The following is an 18263-nucleotide window of genomic DNA, read 5'->3' on the forward strand; positions in this document are numbered from 1 at the left end:
TGTGTAGAAAATATTCAGATACAAGAGGTATGGGAAAATAACCCAGTAATGGAGAAAACCTCTAAACTTTGTAGGTACTGTGAAAAGTCAAGTATTTATTGAGTCCAGTTAGAAAACAATACCTTAGGTCACTGACCACTGGATCGATATATTAATAAACAATCAATATTTGCGGTAAAAAACGTGACCTTGGCAGATGAAAGCATTATATATAGGATCAATGCCTACAAAGTGAGTGGACCCAAAGCGTATCGCTGCTCACCAGCAGCTTCGTCAGCTGAATGAATGAGAGGGAAAAGGCAGTCATTTGCAGTCCTTGTACAGGTATACGTACCAGGACACAAACCGCGCAGTATAGATAAACCGCCATAGAGGCAGCAGCGGTGTGAATAAACCGCCATAGAAATAGCAGCCGGAAGTGCCATGCGTTCCGCCGTGTATCGCGGTGGAACACAAACGGTAGCTGCTAGCCACAGTGGAACGCAAGCCAAGTGGCATGATAAGTAGCACCGCGGTTCAGTATAATGGAGAAGAAAAAGAAAAGGAAAAGAGAGGGGAATGGCGCGTCCGCCAGATAAGCAAAGAATGTGTATACACGGCATTTATAAAGTAGAAAAAAAAAAAAAACTTCCCTGCAAAAAGAAGGAATAAATATAAGAAAATCAAAAATAAACAATGAAAAATCATGTAATAATAAAATAGATGACAAAGGAAGAAATGTGAAGAAACATGAAACACATGCAAAAAAACAATACAAGAAATAAAAAATATATAAAGAAACACACCCATAGTGTGAGTATAAATGAATTCCCCAGAAGAGAAAAACTCAACAACACTAACATACAACAAGTGTATACCTACCATCGGGAACCAAAAAGAAATGAAAACTCAATCAACTGATTTTATAAATCAGATGCAACAGAAGGGGGTTAAACTGTCAAGAAAAATATATACTAAGCAAAAAAAAAAAAACCTTGGAAAAAAAAAATGTGAAAAAAAATCCCCTCTTTTTTTTCCCCTCTCTTCCTTCCCTTTCCCTTCCTTTCCCTTTTCTTTTCTCCTTCCCTTTTCCTTTCCTTCCCTTTTGAAAAGTTACCATTTAGCAAACAAGTAATTTATATAGAATACATGAAAAAAGATAAATGGTCAAGTAGCCCAAGAAGGAAACCAGAGAACATCTAATTAAGATACCCCGTAAATGACAGGTCCTCATTGATTCCCTTAGGGGCAACGGAATCAAGCAAGAAAATCCATCTGGACTCCAATCTCAACAGATCATTAGTATAATCCATTTTGTGGAAGTTGGGCTGGATTTTCTGCAGACCTATTACATGAAAATGTTTAGGATTAGCCGAATGAAAGTGCAAAAAATGTGATGCTACAGACGTGATTACCCGACCTTTTCTTAGATCCTGCTCCGCCAGATTAATATTAGAAATATGTTGTTGTACCCTTTTCCGTAGCTGTTGGGAAGTTTGCCCCACATATATCTTGGGACAGGAGTATCTCAAAGCATAAATTACATTCGATGTTCTACAGTTGATATAATCCCTCAGGGGATACTGTTGATTGTCCCCTGGGTTTGTCAGAGTGGGTCCTGGCAAGATATGTGGACACACAGAGCAATCACCACATGGAAAGGTACCCCTAAGATGTGTCCCCCAGAAGTGTTATATGTGGGGCGTGTGTAGTGGCTCCTTACAAGTTTGTCCTAAGACTGGGCGCACGTCTAGCCGTCAAAAGTGGTCGCTCAGGTATCAAACCTGATACTCATTTATTTGTTCTCAGGATATCCCAGTGTCTACAAAAAAGTTTATTAAGTTGACTCCATTGGTTATTAAACTGTGTGACGAATCTGATTTGATTATCGTCCGATTTATCATGGAACTGCAAGAAAGTTTCACGAGGTTTAGCCAAGATCTTCTGATGAGCCCTAGAGACCATGGCCTTGGGGTAACCCCGTTAACGGAATCTCATGGACAAGTCTCTGGCCTCATTTCTATAATCATCATGGATGGTGCAGTTCCTCTTGATCCTTGAAAATTGTCCAATAGGTATCCCATTCTTTAGACTCCGAGGATGGAAGCTATTATAGTGTAGGAGACTGTTGGTTGCCGTCACTTTTCTATACAGTTTAGTCGTAAGAAAGTTGTCCTTTACTTTAATCTCCAAATCTAAAAAGTTGACTGAAACAGAGGATATTTGATAAGTCAAATGAATATTTAAATTATTATTATTTAACTCCTCAATGAATGTCAGTGCTTCCAGCTCAGTGCTGGTCCAGATGACAAGGATGTCATCTATGAACCGAAGCCATCTAAAAATATATTTACGAAAACCCATCGAGGGGTGCACATGCTCGCCCTCCCACCAACCCATGAAGAGGTTGGCAAAGGAAGGCACACAACGTGCACCCATCGCGGTACCAGACACCTGACGGTAAAAATTGTAGTCGAAGACAAAATAATTATGCGTTAGTACAAAATTCAAGAGATCAACAATGAAAAGACTATGCGCATGATTACCTCCATAGGTGGAGTTAAAAAAGTGTAGCACTGCTGTTAGTCCATCCTGATGTCTAATATTCAAGTAAAGTGATTCAATGTCTATGGTTATCAAGAATACCTGGTTGGGCTGGGTAAGAGAGTCCAGGATCAGGATCAAGTGCGATGAGTCTCTAAGATAAGATGGTAGATTAGATACAAACGGTTGCAAGAAGTAGTCCACATAGATACACGCCCTCTCACTGACACTGCCGATACCAGCTCCGATAAGCCTTCCTGGGGGACATTCCAAGTTCTTGTGGACTTTTGGCAAGATATGAAAAGTAGGTACAATAGCTTTTTTCACAAACATATATTCATTTTCTAGCTTAGTAATAATACCCACACTAAGTGCCCTCAACAGTAAATTTTCCAATTTAGATGAAAAGACCAGTGTGGGATCAGAGGGTAGTTTGTGATAATAATTGGTATTGTTCAATAGCCTATGTACCTCAGAGATATACATATCCCTGGGCCACAGTACAATATTGCCCCCTTTGTCGGCCTCTTTAATTAGAAAATCCTGATTCTTTTGTAGGTCACTAAGGGCCCGTCTTTCCTGGGATGATAAATTCTGATGAGTGGTAACATTGGGGGGAGTCCCTTAATCGCGTTTTTCATAACTTCAAAAAACGTAGAGACTGCGGGAACCATGGATAAAGCCGGTAACACCCTGGAAGGCAGCCGGTGTGGAAACTTTTGCCTACCTGGGTGTGACTGGTTCTCCTGCAGAAGCCCCAATAAATCTGACAAAACCTGTCTATCAGTAGGAGAAGACAGGCCAACCGCCAGATCAGGTTTGCTGTAAATCACCTTGAAAATAATCTTCCTACAAAATAAGTACAAGTTTTTCAGTAGGGTAAATTTGTCAACAGGAGCCATAGGAGAAAAAGTGAGCCCTTTTTATAGTACTGACCTTTCAGAAGAGGTAAGGACATGTGAGGTTAGGTTGACATCTTTGGCATCGTACTTTACCTATATTTCTCTGCCATATCTGTGCATCATGGATCATGGTATGTGTTAACGGGGCCCACTGAGACTCTTTTGCCTGGGGCCCACGAAAACCTGGAGCTGGCCCTGGGAGAAAGAAATGATAAATAGGTGTGGATTTGGGTGTGGTCAGGGGTGTGGCCAAAATAGCTGTGTCGTGCTACACGCGCCGCATGATGTGTTCCTCTTTCTCTTCTTCCAAAGTTGGGAGGCATGACTCAGGATCTCCAGGTACTCACAGCGCTCTCATAGCAGAGCTTTGGGCTGAGGCAAAGCTAAGGCCGGGTTCACATTGCATTTGATCCCCACATCAGTGGATCCATTGGGACTTACATCTTAAATCCTGGAAAACAGGTTTTAGACATTTGAGCTGATGGTGATATTCTCTGTAAAGAGGCAGAGTCACGTTGTGCTGTGTCGAACTTAAAGGATATATCCAGGACTTTAGGGAAAAACAAAAAAGTGACCCATTGCTAACATTCTGGTTCAGTTATACCATTTTCTGACCTTCTACTGATGCTTCACCTTATCAGTAGCCTTGCAATATTTATTATATGATGGCATCAATTCTCTAAAATAATTTTTTTGTGTCAGCAGCATACCTCTACATATTTTACTAATACCTTTATTTAGATCAATTTGTGCTGTTTCATCTTTTTCTATATATGACACTACAAGGTGCCGTTGTCATAATAGACTACTCTATATATTGTCTTTGGCTTGCATACATGAGGGTTTACCATATCATGATTTGCTATGGTTTTTTATATATATTGAAGCATTCATGTTTTAAGTGTTTTTAACATATTGTGGTGCTGTTTACATGGTCTTTGTCTAATAAATATTGATTTTTAGTGATCACTGCCTTGCATACAGTATTTTCTCCTTTTTTTGGTCAAAAAGCGTATGGCGTCACACCTCTAGATTCCAACGCATGGAATTTGTATATACACCCCCATATGGTTACTGCCAGCTTCACAATAGCCAAATTATTATTATTCGCTCAGCGACAAAACCGGGGAGATCACACAATATCTCACAACTACCGTCACTCTGTCAGGATTTCATCAGGATTGAGAAGGGATTCCCAAGCACACAATCCCGATTACTCACTACTTGGCTATCGGCAAGCGAGCAGAAGGCGTATGGCGTCACACCTCCGGATTCCAACGTATGGAATATGTGTATACGCCCCCATACGGTTACTGCAAGCTTCACGATAGCCCAATTATTATTAGTCGCTGCCACCACCGGCCTGATTTGAAATATAATACAAGCCTGGTTGGATGCCTGCTTTGTGGTAGCGTATATGGCTTCGGGGGAGGGAATGATTATAGAGCAAAAGAAACAAGACTAGTCAATTTTATATTTAATCCAAAAGGGAGACAGTGTTATGAAAAATATACAAGGGTTTTACAAAGGGGACATTTACAGTACAGAATAGACAGTTACACAACATAAACAGGATTAAAGAAGAAACTTGCTATAAAGTTCGTAGAGACGACTCAGTATAGCTGGAGGGAAGTCCTCCAATTGGACCGTTCAGCGAACGTGACCCGTGTTACACATCAATATGTACTTCCAACATAAGTACTGATTCACCTTCGGCTGGGTCTTTTATGCCGAAGAGGGAGACTGGCCCACACACCCCATGTGCTGAAATCATGTGGGCTGGGCTCCAGCCTTCATATTTTTATTAGAATCTCTAACTTCTGGGATAATTTTGGGATAAATTTGATTACAAGGCACTTCTCATGTGTGTGTTAATTTGCATACAGACAGATGGTGGATTGTCAGCTCTTCTCCTCTGACCAATACTATAGGGGAGGGGGGTGAAGAGGTGCTTCAGGGGGAGAAAGAATATTTTCAATATTTCTATAACACACCCTAAAATGCTATCATTGTAAATGTCAGCTCAGCGCACAAAAAATAAACGATCACAAAGTTCTGTCAACCAAAATTTGAAAGTGCTACGGGTCTTGGAAAATGTCGACACAAGTAAATTTATTTTGATTTTACAAATTTCCCAAAAAAATGGCACCCCTTAAAAAAAAAAAACTATGCATGTTTGGTATCTGCATACTCGTACTGAAATGGAGAATTATATTGCCAAGCCATTTTTACCATATAGTGAACATGAATGATAGATTAAAAAAAAAAAACTATTGTGGAATTGCAGTTTTTTTTGCATTTATGAAGCAATTTTTTCCCCACTTTCAATTACATCATATAATAAAACGAATGGTGTCATTCAAAAATGCAATTCATCCCAAAAAAGAACAAGCCTTAATACAGCTATGAGAATGGAAAAATAAAAAAGGTATGGCTCCTGGAATAAGGGGAGGAAATATCAAAAGTGAAAAAATGGAAATTGGCTGTGGCGGTTTCTGCAACAGGACCATGATGGATGCTTAGTAGTGATGAGCGAGCACGAAAATGTTCGGGTATTTGTTGCTCGAGTCAAGCAAATTGGAATACTCGGGTGCTCGACCTGAGCAACAAGCCCAATGAAAGTCTGTGGGAAACTCAAGCATATTTCCGGCGGCACTCCCCAGAGGTCTGCAGGGGGCCTAAAAACTACCCAAATCGATGTGAACAGTACTCAAATGACATGGGAACAGAATATGGAAGACCTCTGAAGCATCTCTGACTCCCAGGTCACTGCTGTGAACAATGTTTTCAGAGTATTACGCCACTTTTACGGACTCACAATAAAACATTCAAAAATGAAACCAAAATGGATTTTCCTGAGAAAAATGTTAAGGAACATCCTTTCCAGGGTAATGACTTGTATATAAGGTAAAATAAATAACCAAAAACAAATCTACTCCTCCACACCTTGGGCTATGTTCATACGTAGCGTTTTTGATGCGTTTTTGTACTTTTGCATTGCTTTCAAAGGTGAAAAATACATTCACCGGTAAATGTCATTTTAACATTTTACTAACTTATCTGGCCATGTGGTGTGTGAGACATGATCAGACACATCTATACAGTGCTGAAAAGAAATGGGAACAGCATGGGGAAGACCCCTGGAAACATCTCTGATTCCCACGTCATTGACTAAAACTGTCGTCATCAAACGTGATCCTATAGTACTGCGGTAATAATACAGATATTTTTGGCAACGTGACAAATATTAAACTCCATTTACACTGTGTGCAGAATTATTAGGCAAGTTGTATTTTAGAGGATTATTTTTATTATTCAACAACTATGTTCTCAATCAACAGAAAAGACTCATAAATATCCAAGCTTAATATTTTTGGAAGTTGGAGTGTTTTTTTTTTAGATTTGGCTATCTTAGGAGGATATCTGTTTGTGCAAGTAACTATTACTGTGCAGAATTATTAGGCAACTTAATAAAAACCAAATATAATCCCATCTCACTTGTTTATTTTCACCAGGTAAACCAATATCAGTGCACAAAATTTAGAAATAAACATTTCTGACATGCAAAAACAAAAACCCAAAAAATTAGTGATCAATATAGCCACCTTTCTTTATGATGACACTCAACAGCCTTCCATCCATAGATTCTGTCAGTTGCTTGATCTGTTTTAAATCAACATTGCGTGCAGCAGTCACCACAGCCTCCCAGACACTGTTCCGAGAGGTGTACTGTTTTCCCTCCCTGTAAATCTCACATTTTATGATGGACCACAGGTTCTCTATGAGGTTCAGATCAGGTGAACAAGGGGGCCATGACATTATTTTTTCTTCTTTTAGACCTTTACTGGCCAGCCACGCTGTGGAGTAGTTAGATGCATGTGATGGAGCATTGTCCTGCATGAAAATCGTGTTTTCTTGAACGATACCGACTTCTTCCTGTACCACTGCTTGAAGAAGTTGTCTTCCAGAAACTGGCAGTAGGTCTGGGAGTTGAGCTTCACTCCATCCTCAACCCGAAAAGGTCCCACAAATTCATCTTTGATGATACCAGCCCATACCAGTACCCCACCTCCACCTTGCTGGCGTCTGAGTCGGAGTGGAGCTCTCTGCCCTTTATTGGCCCAGCCTCTGGCCCATCCATCTGGCCCATCAAGAGTCACTCTCATTTCATCAGTCCATAAAACCATTGAAAAAACAGTCTTAAGATGTTTCTTGATCCATTCTTGACGCTTTATCTTATGTTTCTTGTTCAAAGGTGGTCGTTTTTCAGCCTTCCTTAACTTGGCCATGTCCCTGAGTATCGCACACCTTGTGCTTTTTGATACTCCAGTAATGTTGCAGCTCTGAAATATGGCAAAACTGGTGGCGAATGGCATCTTGGCAGCTTCACGCTTGATTTTCCTCAATTCATGGACAGTTATTTTGCGCCTTTTTTGGCCAACACGCTTCTTGCGACCCTGTTGGCTATTTGCCATGAAACGCTTGATTGTTCGGTGATCACGCTTCAAAAGTTTGGAAATTTCAAGACTGCTGCATCCCTCTGCAAGACATCTCACAATTTTGGACTTTTCAGAGCTCTTCTGACCCATTTTGCCAAAGGAAAGGAAGTTGCCTAATAATTAAGCACACCTTATATAGGGTGTTGATGTCATTAGTCAACACCCCTACTCATTAAAGAGATACACATCACCAGATTTACTTAATTGGTAGCTGGCTCTCAAGCCTATGCAGCTTGGAGTAGGACAACATGTATAAAAAGTATCAAAGTGATCAAAATACACATTTGCCTAATAATTCTGCACGCGGAGTAAAATGTGCAAGGTGTGTGGCAAGGGACAGGGAAGTGGATGTTATGGTGATGGTGATAGTGCAAGCAGAGGCTGAGGCCGTGGGCAAGATGAAACTGTGCTTGTTGATTGGGCACAACAAACACCCACATCATGTCGAACTACCTTCCTGTCCCAATTTCTAGGGGACCGCGGAACACCACTATTGAAGCCAGAGCAGCGTGAAAAGGTTGTTGGTTGGATAGCAGATAATGCTTCCATCAGTTTGCCACCACCACCACCCTGTCTTCCACATGGTCCAGTCTCAGTAGCCGTGAATCTGGACCACATTATTATTTTTACTTTAGCACCATTTATTCCACGGCGCTTTACATGTGAAAAAGGGGTATACATTGCAAAAACAATTACAATAATCTTGAACAAAAATGTGACAGCGACTGGTACAGTAGAGGAGAGGACTCTGCCCGCGAGGGCTCACAGTCTACAAGGGATGGGTGGGGATACAGTAGGTGAGGATACAGCTGGTCGTGCAGCGATATGGTGGAGCGAGGGTTACTGCAGGTTGTACACTTGTCGGAAGAGGAGGGTCTTCAGGTGCCTTTTGAAGGTTTCAACAGTAGGCGAGAGACAGAAATGTTGGGGTAGAGAGTTCCAGAGTAGGAGGGACTGCTTGCACTTTTAGACTTCTGGAGGCGGAAGCTTTCCACAACCTCATGGCAGCGGCCGGGGCTCCGTACTTGTTCCCCAGCTGCCACTATTTCTCCCAGTGTCGTACACGCCTTACATAAGCACAGGTCCCAGAACATTACCCAGTGCAGTTAGTGGAAAGGACTGCCTAACCACAAACACGTGGACAAGTGAATGTGGCCAGGGATGGTACATCTCACTGACGCATTTCACTGGGTTAATATTGTGGAAGCAGGGACCCAGAGGGACACTGAGATGGAATATGTCCTCCCAACGCATAGGATTGCAGGCCCTGGGTCAATCAAGCTTGAAGATAACAATGTTCACAAGGTAGACAGCAGCAGTGGTCCGTCTCCTAGACAACAAGAAAATTATTCATGATGAGGCCATCCATCTCCTTACCTTTCTGTTACTTGGAATGCAAGCACAAGTACGCAGCCAGACACCCACCCACCCATAGGCTGCAATACTAAGCTGCCACATTTCTGGACTACTTGCACTTGAAATGTTGCCTTTTGGGCTCGTAAAGGCGGAAGCTTTCCACAACCTCATGGTGGCCGGGGCTCCATACTTGGTCATCAGCCATCACTATTTCTCCAAGTGTTGTCCCTGCCTTATACAAGCACAGGTCCCAGAACATTACCTGTACCGTCACCAGCACAGTTAGAGGGATGGACCGCCTAACCACAGACACGTGGACAAGTGAATGTGGCCAGGGACGGTACATCTCAGTGACTCATCACTGGATTAATATTGTGGAAGCCAGGACCCAGTGGGACCCTGGGACGGAACACGTCTTCCGATGCATAGGATTGCGGGCCCTGGGTCAATCAAGCTTCAACACAATATTCAAATGGTAGACAGCGGCAGTAGTCAGTCTCCTAGTCAACGAGCAAATTATTCATGATGATAGAGGCCACCATCTCTTTAGCTTGCTGTTGGTACTTTACTGTGGGAATCAGCTTGGCTCCAACCAGCCTGGAATATTTCCAGTGAATTATGGCACGACGCCATGGTATTAGCAGTGCCCCTCGTACCAGTAGCGAAGCCATCCACAATTTCCTTCTCAGGAATTTTATTTGGTAGACTGAGTGGCTAGCCAAATACATTAGTCTCTCACAAAAGAGCTGAAGATACTGAGTGGCAGTAGGTGCAAGTTTCTCCAGCATGTTAGATATCAGAGGGAGAACAGAGAGAGCAGCACAGTGGTTCAATGGTTAGCACTGAAGCCTTGCAGCACTGGGGTCCTGGGTTCAAATCCCACCAAGGACATCTGCAAGGATTTTGTATGTTCTCCCTGTGTTTGCGTGGGTTTCCCCCTCAGTAAAAAAAGCAGCCACAGAGTGTCCGGGAACCTTCCCACAGACTTTTCTTAGTCAGGGCTGCTTCTCGGCAGGGTTGGACGGGCCCACCTGAGAACCAGGAAATCCTCCGGTGGGCCCTGTCTTCTCCATCAGGAGAGTTCATAGGGCAAACTTTGCAGTTGCTATGGAGCTCTTGAGCGGGGGAGAAAGGTAGGTCCTCAGAATCAAATCCTCTGGTGGGATGTTCCTCTGGTGGGTCTGATGTTCCTCAGTCTGACACTGCTTCTCCGTAAGAGTTGTATTTCACCACAGCCATATTCTTTAGCTCGGTGAAAGGACTGGCATAGAGGGAAACCATATCTACTCCGTCTGTCATTTCTCCACCACCAGGTTCCGTACACTGTCACACATGACCATGCCTGGCTGTATGTTCAGCAGTGAGAGACACAGATCTGCCTGCCCAGCTTTCAATAACTCTGCAGCGGTGTGTGGTTTCTCACCTAAGCATAAGCATATTATCTTCAGCACAGCCTGTTGCCGCTTGGCCAAGGCATTGCTGCAGTGCTTCCAGCTTGTGACTGATGTGGTCATTTCGGAGATGGAGGCCGAACAGGAGGAGTACGTGCAGGAACTGAACAATGTGATAACATTGAGGTTCCATTGGCGAGTCTGGTTTTTATACTAAAGATCCTACTGTGTTTTTATTTTTTTTCCATTTTTTTACGTCTCTTCAAATGTGTATTGGAGTGCATCCTAATTTTTGTCAGCCCTTGGAATTGTTGCATATATAATAATAGTATAGGAGACCCACTCCTTAATAATGGGAAGGACAATTCAAATAGATTCTTTATTCTAGAATATTAACTGTCTTATCTGAAATTCGTTTACGGGTGAGGTATCGCAGTATAGATAGCGTATTACACCGATCCAGCTGGGTATTATTGCCTTATACTGCGTGCTGCCTGTGCTGCCCAGAAAAAATTAAAATCTATTCTATTCCCTATCGATAATGCTGTTAGATGCATTTACAATAGGGACAGGTGCTAGGTGGTGGTATTGTCACTCAGCTCCAGATGAGTGTTCATTCTGGTCGCATAAATGTCTTCCACAGTCCATAACTTTTTTTTTTATTATTTCTTTGGCCTTATATACAAGTCATTACCCTGGAAAGAATGCTTCTTAACATTGTTTCCATTTTAGCTTGTTTTTTGTATGTTTTTTTTATTGTCAGTCTGTAAAAGTGGCGTAATACTCTGACAACGTTGTTCAAAGATAAGCTATTTGTCAGCGACCAACTATGAATAGATTTGAACCCACCACTGAAATACTTTAAATGGAGTGTAGTATTTGACACGCTCACAAAAATTTCTGTATTATTACGGCAGCCATATGGGATCACGTCTGATGGCCACGGTTTCAGGCAGTCGCCTAATAATATGCTATTTGTCAGCGACCAAGTGTCAATTGGTTCAACAAAACACAGCTGGCTGACTTTAAATTCAGTGGAATATTTGGCATGCTCCACAAAATTTCTGTATTATTACGACAGTCATATGGGATCAAGTCTGATCATTGAAAAAGTTTCTCTTCTTCCACAATATAGTAATGTGAATAAAATAAAGAAAATCTGGCTGTATTCTGCTAACAAGCAAATGGAGCAGTAAAATTGTGAACTCTGGATTGCTTTTTAAGCAAATAATCAGTATTAAGATAAAAAAAATTGGCCCTGGCCCCTGATATCTGGGGCTATGTCTACGGATATCTGTAACAGCAGGAGCAGACAGAACGTGCAATGGACTCTTTGTGCTGTATTCACTGCCACAAACTCTGCCTGCCTGCCTAACTCCTGCTATAAGGATTAATATATGCAGCTGGATTAGTCCTCAGAAGGCCTCTTAGTTCAGATGGATATTTATATACTCCTGGAGTACCACTACCTATATCTAACTATTACACCACCAATTCTGTCCCTCACACAGCGGCACCTTTCTCTACTCTGCCTATTTCCGGGTTAGACTGTGACGAACACCAGGTCTTATATAGACCCGATGACACTATGCAGCCAGTCAATCACTGCAATGCCACAACCAACATGGCTACAGCATTACAGTGCCCTGGCAAGCAATCCCTGCATGTTCATTGGCTCTGTAAATAGCGCCAAACATTCAGGGCAGGGACCCAAGCTCCCGCCCGAGCAACCCGGAAATACTCACTGAGCGCCGAGCATGTCGAGCAGGGTGATGCTCGGGCGAGGACTGAGCAGTGGCGAGCACACTCACTCATCACTAATGCTTACATTTCAGAGACAGGCAAAGATGCTAAGACGATAGAGTCATTTATTACCTTCGTAAAAAATGTGTTAAAAAAAGTTCTATGGGTCACAGATTTGTTTTTACTTAAGAAAAAAAAGCTAGACCAGTTAAACACTCAGGTCATTTAGGGGTTAAAAAGTAACCCTATTTGTAAAATAGTTTATTGTTCATGCTGAGACTGTTTGTTTGGTTGCCCTTGAATAACCTGAGTGCAGACTATTCACCTTGTCATCACCAGAGCCTGCCCTGCTCCCACATCCACTCTATGGTTGCATCAATGAAGCAGTCCTGCCTTTGTTATGAATACATAATCCTGTTTAGTTTAACCCTTTAAGTTCTTCATATTGGCCTATTTTGTAGCTCCAAGGACGAAGCAAGTTGTTTTGCTTATTTTTTCTCATATTCCAAGAGCCTTTTTTTTTTTTTTCTGTTGATGCAGATGTATGATGGATTGGTTTTGCAGAGCAAGTTTCTAGATGAGAGTAGCACCATTTTGATGTATGTATAATTTTATTCCATATATTATAATTCTTTGGGAGGGCATGCAACCCCTATCCCAGTAATTCTGCCATTCTTTTTCAATTATGTTTCACAGTTTTTAAGTAAAAAGTACAAAAACAGCAACATTAAATATAAATAAGCTATAGATTTTTGCTTTGAAGTAATTTTACTCAATAAAAACTTGATTTTGAGAAAAAAGTCCACTGTGAGTTGCTTAAAGGGTTATTCCCAAAATCATAATGTGGTCTTATAATAATGTACACATATTTATTAAATTGAGCTAAAATAATTTACCTTTAAATCTGCCCCAATTTACTCATATCACTCCCCAAGGTATCACACTCCAGGTATTATAGGCTTTCAGCTGCTATTGGAACCATGCCAGTGTAGTTCCAGTGCATCTGGACAATTATATGCAATTCGGTTTCTCAGCGGGCTTCCTGCCAGCATAGCTCTGCTCTGGGTTGCGTCAGGAACGAAGCTGCTCCAGTGAGGGTTGATTTAATGGAAATGTGACGAGTCTCCTTCATCTCCTTCATTACAGTGCATAGCTCATATTAGGAAATAGCAGTGTGCTGATAACTAAGATGAGCGATGTACTGCAGGATGGGGCTGTGAATAGAGGGGGTGAAAAGAATCATATACCACAGGATAGGGATGAAATGAGTACTGCACTGTAGGACAGGGCTGTGTATAGAGGGGCTTATATGAGTAATATATTACAGGATGGGGCTGTATATAGTGGGGGCTGAGAGTAGAGATGTACTACAAGTTGGAGCTATATATAGAGGGAGCTGAAAGATGTTACATACTGCAGGATGGGGCTGTGTAAAAGGGACTGATGGGAGAAATCTACTGCTAGATGAGGATTCTTATAGAGGAACAGAAAGGAGGGATCTACTGCAGAGTGGAGCTGTGGATAGGGGGCTGAAAGGAGAGATGTACTGCTGGATGGAACTGTGTAGATAGGGGACTGAAAGGCATGATATATGGCAAGATGGCACTGTGTATAAACTGATGAAAGGAGTGATATGAAGCAGGATGAGGCTGAGAGGAGTGATATACTGCAGGATGGTGCTGCATATAGAGAGGAGGACAAGATTGAGTTTTGCTTGTTGCCTGCTACTGAGAGATCAGTGATGTGAAACTCAACTGCTCTGTTGATGTATATGACATAAGATTATCCTCTGCTATATGCATGAGCAGAGCAGCATTTGCAGTTTCACGTCACTGATCGGTCAGCAGTAGGCAACAAACACAGATGATCTCTGCCCAACCTAACAATTACACGCTCTGCTGTTGAAGATTGTAGGACAAGCTGCTAGAACCAGCTAATGATGTAAATTTACACAGGCAGCTATACTGATGTAGATGGCAGAAGATAAAATTGGTCATGCAGGGTACTGTATCGAAGCAGAGAGTACGCAGAAACATAAGGTGCAGTGGCGTACCGCCAATGGCGGTAGACCACACCACTGCTTTGGGGCCCGTGGCCGGAGGGGGGCCTGTGAGTCGGGAGGGCCCCAAGCAGCGTCGGAACGAGGAGGATAGGTGAGTAGGAGGTTGCGGCAGTGGAGGAGCGGGGAACACGCAGAAGCCCCTGCCGCAGCTACCACGTGTGCCCGCTGCTAAAGGGAAAATAATATTCCCTCTTCTCCATTCTCATGGGCGTGGAGAAGAGGGAATATTCATTCTCTTTAGTAGTAGGCACGGAGGAGCGCTGAGCCGCGGCTCCTGCTGTCAGTCCCCGCTGCTAAAGAGAATGCATATTCCCTCTTCTCCACGCCCATAGTCTCGGTGTGGAGAGGAGTGAATGTGTCGGCAGCAGCCGCTCACTTCGGCATCTGAGAGTGCGCGCTGCTCAGATGCTGACATGAGCTGCTGGCAGACAGGACACAGCAGCGCTGGAGCAGAGGTGAGGAAGGAAGGTGAGTATAAAAGTGTTTATTGTTTTATGTGTGCAGTGATTGGGGGATGAGGGGGCCACACATACCAGGATTGGGGGATTGAGGGGTCCACACATACCAGGATTGGGGGATTGAGGGGGCCACACATACCAGGATTGGGGGATTGAGGTGGATACACATACCAGGATTGTGGGATTGAGGGGGCCACACATACCAGGATTGGGAGATTGAGGGACCCACAAATACCAGGATTGGGGGATTGAGGGGGCCACACATACCAGGATTGGGGGATTGAGGGGGCCACACATACTAGGATTGGGGGATTGAGGGGGCCACACATACCAGGATTGGGGGATTAAGGGAGCCACACATACCGGGATTGGGGGATTGAGGGGGCCACAGATACCAGGATGGGGAAATTTACTAATAGCTGCTGCATTTCGCACCCTAGGCTTATACTCAAGTCAATAGGTTTTCCCTTTTTTTGTGGTAAAATTAGGGGTCTCGGCTTATACTCGGGTCGGCTTATTTAACCCCTTTACAGCCCATGACGTATTAATACGCGTCTGTGCCCTGGGACTTAAGAGCCTGACCCGTATTAGTACGTCATCGCGATCGCGCGCACACACAGGCTGTGCGGGCGCGATCGCCGCCAGGTGTCAGCTGATTGTCATAGCTGACACCCGGTTCTATGTGCAGGGAGCAGTCCCGCACCGCTCCCGGCACATTAACCCCCGCAATGCTGCGATCGAAGTCGATCGCAGCATTGCGGTGGCAAGGGGAGGTGATCGCAATACTCACTTCCTCTTCTGGCCTCCAGCGCTTTCTGCCGGGGCTTCCCAAGTGTTGCCATGACGACCCGATGTCGTCATGACAACATCCGAGTCACCAGGCAGCAGGAACATTGTTTGGTCATGCGCAGTGCACGACCAAACAATCTTCTCACTGTGCAGCGCTGACTGCCTGCATGGCACAGGGATGGTGCTCCATCCCTATGCTATGCAGGCGATCAGAATAAAAAAAGTGAAAGTCCCAGAGTGGGACAAAGTAAAAAAGTGTAAAAACTGTCAGAAAGCGAAAAAAAAAAAAAAAAATTGTAAAAATATTAAAAAAAAATAAAACAATCCACCAAAAATAAAAATAATGTACCCATCAATAAATATTATTATGAAAAAAAAGCAAACAAACAATAAAAAACACATATTTGGTAAAAAATAAATAAAAAACGAAGCAAAAAACAATGCTTTATCATCATACTGCCAAACAAAAAATGGAATAACACGCAATCAAAAAGACGAATATAAATAAAAATGGTACCGCTGAAAACGACATCTTGCCCCGCAAAAAACAAGCTGCCATACAGCTCCATCATCCAAAAAATCAAAAAGTTATATCTCTCAGAATAAAGCGATGCAAAAAAATAATTTTTTCTATAAAATAGCTTTTATTGTGTAAAAGCGCCAAAACATAGAAAAATTATATAAATGTGGTACCGCTGTAAACGTACTGACCCAAAGAATAAAGCTGCCTTATCAATTTTACCACACGTGGAACAGAATAAAAAAAAAAAAACAATTCCTGAATTGTTGGTTTTAGTTTTTTCTGCCTCCCAAAAATCAGAATAGAAAGCGATCAAAAAATGTTACGTGCCTGAAAATGGCACCAATAAAATCGTCAACTCATCCCGCAAAAAACAAGCCATCACATGACTCTGTCTGCCAAAATATGGAAAAATTATAGCTCTCAAAATATGGCGATGCAAAAACTAGATTTTACAAAAAATGCGTCTTTTAGTGTGTGACAGCTGTCAATCATAAAAACCCCATATGATTCTGGTATCGCTGTAATCACACCGACCCGAAGAATAAAGTCGTCTAATTACTTATACTGCACAAGGAACGGCGTCAAAAATAAACTCTCGGGTTAGGGTTGTGCTAGGGTTAGGGTTGTGCTAGGGTTAGGGTTGGGCTTAGGGTAGGGGTTAGGGTTGTGATGGGGTTGGGATTTTTTTCAAAAGTTAGAAAAAAAGATGACGATATGGTGACTAGTGTTGAGCGCAAGTGCTTGCTACTTGAGTTTGCATCGGATGCTCAGGTATGCATTGAGTATAGTGGGTATTTGTGTGACATGCTCGAGTCTCTGCCCCATATGCTTCATGGCCAAAAAAACTTTGCGGGGATTGCCTGCCATGCACAAGCGATCCCCGCATGTTTTTTTTTGGGTGTCTAATAACCGTGAAACATGCGGGGCAGGGACTCGAGCATGTCACTCGAGCACATGCAGTACATGGTGCATACCTGAGTACCCGATGCAAACTCAAGTAGCGAGCACTTGCGCTCAAGACTAATGACAACCTATTCAATATAATGACCTAATGTTATCAAATTCTGTGTCGTACCTCTGTGTTCAAAATGTTCACTATACCCCTTGATAAAATCCTTGAGGGGTCTAGTTTCCAAAATGGGGTCACTTGTGGGGGGTTTCCATTGTTTAGGCACACAGGGGCTCTCCAAATGCGACATGGTGTCCGCTAACAAATTGAATGGAAAATCGGCTCAAATTGTTAGCGGACACCATGTTGCGTTTGGAGAGCCCCTGCGTGCCTAAACATTAGAGCTCCCCCACAAGTGACCCCATTTTGGAAACTAGACCCCCCAAGGCACCTATCTAGATGCATAGTGAGCACTTGGAACCCCCAGGTGCTTCACAAATTGATTCGTAAAAATGAAAAAGTGGAAAAAAAAACACTTTTTTATTTTTACGGATTAATTTGTGAAGCATCTGAGGGTTCTAAATGCTCACCACCCATCTAGATAAGTTCCCAGGGGGGTCTAGTTTCCAAAATGGGGTCACTTGTGGGGGGTTTCCACTGTTTAGGCACATCAGGGGCTCTCCAAACGCAACATGGTGTCCGCTAATTATTCAAGCAAATTTTACAATCGAAAATTCGCTCCTTCCCTTCCGAGCCCTGCCGTGCGCCCAAACAGTGGTTTTTCCCACATATGGGGTATCTGCGTGCCCAGGGGAAATTGCACAACAAATTTTGGGGTCCATTTTTTCCAGTTACCCCTGCGAAAATAAAAAAAATTGGGTCTAAAATAGAATTTTAGTGAAAAAAGTTAAATGTTCATTTTTTTCTTCCACATTCCAAAAATTCCTGTGAAGCACCTGAAGGGTTAATAAAGTTCTTGAATGTGGTTTTGAGCACCTTGAGGGGTGCAGTTTTTAGAATGGTGTCACTTTTGGGTATTTTCTGTCATAGAGACCTCTCAAAGTGACTTCAAATGTGATGTGGTCCCTAGAAAAATGGTTTTGTAAATTTTGTTGGAAAAATGAGAAA

General features: G+C 42.7%; 1 protein-coding gene and 1 long non-coding RNA gene across 2 annotated transcripts in view; one reads left to right on the forward strand and one right to left on the reverse strand.

Annotated features, from left to right (window-relative positions):
* Positions 1–18263, forward strand: part of LOC141156732 (cytochrome P450 3A8-like) — a 469992-nt gene that overhangs the window by 137671 nt on the left and 314058 nt on the right. The window lies entirely within an intron of this gene.
* On the reverse strand, positions 866–3614 carry LOC141172194 (uncharacterized). The gene is made up of 4 exons (XR_012252435.1): positions 3460–3614; positions 3251–3372; positions 2626–2677; positions 866–2186 (listed from the first exon to the last, which is right to left on the reverse strand). It is a non-coding gene; the product is annotated as an uncharacterized lncRNA (long non-coding RNA).

Source organism: Phyllobates terribilis, unplaced genomic scaffold (assembly GCF_046119375.1).
Source record: "Phyllobates terribilis strain yellow unplaced genomic scaffold, ASM4611937v1 Scaffold_1__5_contigs__length_1240528914, whole genome shotgun sequence".
In the NCBI taxonomy this organism is placed as follows: domain Eukaryota; kingdom Metazoa; phylum Chordata; class Amphibia; order Anura; family Dendrobatidae; genus Phyllobates; species Phyllobates terribilis.